We start from the raw sequence: 5,590 nt of genomic DNA, 5'->3' as shown, positions 1-5,590 counted from the left end.
TTCCACATCAGCTTCAGAACTACAGTGCGGTGGTCAGGCCTCTACACCGACTATGAAGTGGTCTCCCTAACAAGACATGAGTCCATCTGGCCCCCTAAGAAATATTTACAACGTTATTGATTATATTCCTCAGACTGTCTTGTTCTATCCGAGGCCATATTGCAATTACCAATTTGTATTGTCTCATCCCTTCCTCTTCTCCTTCATCCCCACCCCCTCCCAACTAACAACCCTCAGTTCTTCCTCTGTGTCTGTGTTGTCTGAATTTTTAACTGAGAAATATTTTTATATCATAGTTAGAAAATAGTAAAGCTTTTCCATTTAGAGGGAAAAAAACCAACAGAGTTGATAAAAAGACTTCCTCCGTCTACTTCCTCCATCCTTTCCCCATCACAGCCCTCTCTTCTCAACCACATCTTCATTTCTCTTGGAACTGCTTCACTAATTCTTTTTGTTGCAAGCTAAAATACAATTTAAGATTAAGCAGAAAAGCAGTACTTGAGAAACAAATTAGCACTATTTCCTCCAAGTCAGGTTTATTGAGGAAAAGGAGTATTTTTCACCCCAGGTGGGGTTAATTTCTATTACAAGAAAATGCAAAATTGGAGGCTACTGCAGCTTCCTTGGGAAGGGGATGAATTACTTGTTGATTGTAATATTTAATTAGTTTTCAAGGGTCCACTATTACTGGACTACAGCGAATGCCTGTCATTTTCTAAACCTAAATTTATATTTCTCAATACCAAAGACAAGATAGTGTAATTTTTAGAAGTTCAATTTCAGTAACTACTAGAAATATTTTAATGCTGCTTTCCAGTCTTAGCCAAGAAAACCACATGTAACTTTATTGGGGGAAGGAGACTGTAACTTTGTGAGGGGTGAAATGTGTAACTAGTGCATTGTTTTGTGCACCTGAAACTAATAAAAAAGAAAAAAAGAAAACCTACTGACATTTTTACTCACCACTCGACTATATTTTAAGTATTGTTAATTTTCTTCCCAGGACAGTCTTTTCCTCATTCATTTCAAAACCCAAATTATTTGCACATTAGTTTTTTTCGATATATTTTACAAAATATTTTCAGGTTTGATTTTTATTACAAACTGCTTTATATGTAATAGTAGTTTGAAGTATCAACTTTTGAATCCACAACAGAGTATCCACCTAGAAAGCCCACAAAGTATTCTCTTGAAAACACTTCCAAGTTTTTTTTGCTTCAGAATAAGCTTTTAAACAAACACACACGCAATGGTTTCTCACTATAAATATAGGTACTGAATACCTTCAATCTGCTCTAAATTAGTTATTATTCCAAAATTATGGTAGCAAGTAAGACAGGAAAACTTGCACATTCTTACTGAAAATTTTCTACATACCTGCCACAGTACCACCATGAAGAACTTGAGTCTAGGTGTTTGCTCAAAAACTGGTGATGAGCAAATTTTTAATAAAGAGCATAAAGGTCCTGGGAAATGCCTGACAGAAGTAGAAGCTATTAACTAGTGTTCTTCCATAATCCAGTCGCATTTCACTTACTTTTTCCATTGCTTCCAAGCATCTTTTTACTCTAACCAAGCCCACCTTTCTTGCTGGTTTCTGAACAGGTCTGCTCCTCTTATTCCTCTATTTAATCACATCACTAGCTTCTCAGGTCCTCAAAACTTAGACCCCTTACCTATTCAGTCATCAAGTACTGTCAGCTGATTTCCCAAAATCTATTATATGTCTTTTTTTTTTTTTAAGCTGAGCCATCCTGCCACCTGTTGGCAGCTCAGCAGCTGCTCAGCTCGGGCTGGGACTCGAACTGCTGTTGCTAAGAGCTCGCACTCTTGAGAGAGCTCTTAACCAACTGAGTCACTCGGCCGGCCCTTTTTTTTTTTTAATATTTTTATTGGGGAATTGGAGGAAGGGGAACAGACAAGTTGCTGTCCTTTTGTTCTATAGTCTAGTTGTGGAGGATGTTGCTTCACTGGCCCAAGCTGGCACCATCATTGCGCTCTTCCCGGGCGAGGCAGATCAGTCGCTGGCTTCTGGATNATCTTAGCTGTGGAGGGCAGTGTCACTGGCCCTCATACATGGGGTCCGAACCGGGGCCCTCTGGCATCCCAAGCAAGTTCTTAACCATCGCGCCACTCGGCCGGCCCTAAAAATTTTATATGGAAAGGCAAAGAACTAAGAATAGCTAAGACATTTGAAAAAGAAGAAAGTCAACCTAAGTTATAATCAACAGTGTGTGCTACTGGTAGAGGGATAGACATATAGATCAGTGGAACAGTATAGAAATACACCAAAACAAGTTGGACTGATTTTTGACCAAGGTGTGAAAGCAATTCAACAGGGAAAAGGCAACCTTTTAAACAAATAATGCTGGAGAGATTGGGACAAACATGAACTTAAATGTAAAAAAAAACAAAACAAAACTATGAAGCTTTCCAAAATAAATAGGAAATCTTCAGGACCTAGGACTAGGGAAAGAATTTTCACACTTGACACCAAATGCATGACCCATAAAATGAAATTTTGATAAAATGGATCTCATCAAAAGTACAAGTTTTTGCTCTACAAAAAGACCCTGTGAAGAGGATGAAAAAATATATGCAAACCACATATCCAAAAAAAGGACTAGAATATATAAAGAATTCTCAAAGCTCAACAGTAAAAGATAAATTCAATTAGAAAATGGGCAAACAACATGAACAGACATTTCACTGAAGAAGATATGTGGATGGCAAATAAGCACTTGGAAAGATGTTCAACATCACTAGCCATTAGGGAAATTCAAGTTAAAACCACAATGAGATATCACTACGTATCTACCAGAATGGCTAAAATAAAAAATAGTAACAACACCAAATGCTAGCTAGCAAGGATACAAGAGAAATTGGGTCACTCATACATTGCTAGTGGTACAGTCACTCTGGAAAATGTTTTGGCAGTTTCTTAAAAACTAAACATGCACTTACCATGCAACCCAGCATTTATATTCTTCGACGCTTATCCCTGAGAAATGAAAACATGCTCAAATAAAAACATGTACACAAAGCAGCATTTGTAATACCTCAAAACTGGAAATAACAAATGTCCTTCAAATAGTGAATGGTTAAACTTCAGTTCGGTCCCTACCATGGAATACTATGCAGCAATAAAAAGGAACAAGCTATGGATACATGCAACAATTTGGATGGGCCTCAAAGGAATTATGGTTGGGGGGGTGGTGAAGGGGGTGAGAGCCACTCTTAAAAGTTTACACTGTATGATTCCTTTTATGTAACCTTCTTGAAATAACAAAACTGTACTCATAGATGAAAAACAGATTAGTGCTTGCCAGGTGTTAGGAATGGAGGGAAGAAAGGGAATGTGGCTATAAAGGCAGTCTTGTGGTAGAACAAGTCTGTCGTAATTGTGGTGGTTACATAAAATCTACATGTGATAAAATTACATAGAACTATGTATATACCCACAAATGAGTGCTTGTAAAATAGGTGAAACCGGAATAAACTGGATGGTACCAACCAATGTCAATTTTTTGCACTTGATATTGTACTATATGAAAGATGCTGTCACTGGGGGAAACTATGAAAAGTACACAAGGACTCCCTGTACATTTTTTGTGACTTCTTGTGAGTCTATAATTATTTTAAAATTAAAATTAAAAAAAAAAAACAAGGGTGACATATTTTATACCTGAAAGACAGTGTGTTGATATATACATATTTTTGAATGAGCCCATGGATGAATGTAACAATTTACCTTCATATTAAATAAAACCCAAATATTCTCAGTGAAAAAAACTGATTGTCATTGTAGTTATTGCTTCAATTAAGAATTTAGTTATTAGTAGAAAGGTGAAGAAACACTATATTCTTCAGGGAGCTTAAGGGATTGAGCCGGATCATTTTTGTATGAAATATGAAAGAAAAATCAAGTCAACCTTTTTCCTTTTTAAAGCAATTCCATATTCTAAACTGCTGTCTAGAGGTTATACTGTGATGAAGTGGTTATTGCAACACTGTCATGGGAAGACCACGCCTATTTCCCAAATGTTACAGAATAATCGTTCTATGAATCTCAGCAGAGAAGGTATCCTTTGACTTTTTCAAATTCTGACTTTTCAGTGGATATGGCATATAACGAAAATCTTGAATATAGGATGATTGATTCCTTCACCCACGAAGGTAACAAAGTCTTTTTTGTTATAAAGAATCTTGGAATTAAGGCATATATAGCACATGCAACTGAGAAGCAATTTATTAAGCATAATACAAACTACTATAAATTCTTAACTGCCAAAGGACATTTTTTTTTAAAGATTTTATTGGGGAATTGGGAGAAGGGAACAGCGTTGGGGAATCAGGGAAGGAGAACAGACAAGTTGCTGTCCTTTTGTCTAGTTGTGGAGGACATCGCTTCACTAGCCCATGTTGGTATTATCATTGCGCTCTTCCCGGGTGAGGCAATCAGTTGCCGGCCACTGGATGGCTGATCACGGCGGCTCACGGCAGCTCATGCCAGCTGCCAGCCACTCACAGTAGCTCACAGCAGCACACTGCAGCCCCGCTGCAGCCTACGCGATCGCCAGCAACTCACGGCAGCCCAGCTCCAGGTCAAGCTGTCATTCACCATCTTAGCTGTAGAGGGCGCAGTGTCACTGGCCCTCGTGGGATCCAAACTGCGGCCCTGCTGCTCAGAGCCAAGCACTCCCAAGCCAACTCTTAACCAATGTGCCACACAGCTGGCCCCCAAGGGACATAAATTTAAAAACAAATGTGCTGGGGACTACTACTTCATTATTCCTTGGACAAATAGCAAAGGAGAAAAGAAAGAACAAAGATCAGTTTGTTTAGACAGGGGAACAGGGAATGGCTATAAAATATTATGCAGATGACCCACATATTATCAAAGTAAAGTATTTCCTTTCTGGCACCCAGGGGAAGATCCGGATGCAATACTTTCATATTCCCATAGCATCTAATACAAGTTGCATTCATCACTATAATCCCAAGACAAGGTTTAATATTTTAGAATAAGAAAAATTTGAGCAGGCCTTTGGAGAACACAAAAACAAAGAATTTCCCCTTGAAGAGTTGACAGTATAACTTACGAGAGAGAAAAGTACTCAGCAATTATCAACTACTACTTTTTTCAAATCAGCTTTGTTATTCATTGCTCCAGGAAGTGTGGCCAGATCCCTCAAACTTAGATTGTGTCCCTCCTCTGTACTCCCTCTGCACTTGGCTTTCAAGGCACTAGTCACACCATATCATAATTAACATATATAAACCCTCTACTAGACTCTTAATCTCTGAAGGCAGAGAACATGCCTATTCTACCCAGCACACCCCGTGATTAGGACACATTATTTGTTGGGGCATACTTTATTATTAACTAAATAAAGATGAGGCATAATTTATTATTAACTAAAAAGTGAACTTTCAAAACAACATGAGTAATCCTTTTTCAGTAAAAACAAAAAGAGCTAGACAAAGTCTAGATGGTTAAGGCTTATATACCATTTTCTCTGGATTACAACTGGGATTTTCAGAATATTTTTATAGTTTTGTGTTGTCTGAATTTTTATTATTTTTTTTT

The sequence above is a fragment of the Hipposideros armiger genome, unplaced genomic scaffold, assembly GCF_001890085.2.
Source record: "Hipposideros armiger isolate ML-2016 unplaced genomic scaffold, ASM189008v1 scaffold_501, whole genome shotgun sequence".
NCBI lineage: Eukaryota > Metazoa > Chordata > Mammalia > Chiroptera > Hipposideridae > Hipposideros > Hipposideros armiger.
Note: the sequence above shows the minus strand (reverse complement) of the source record.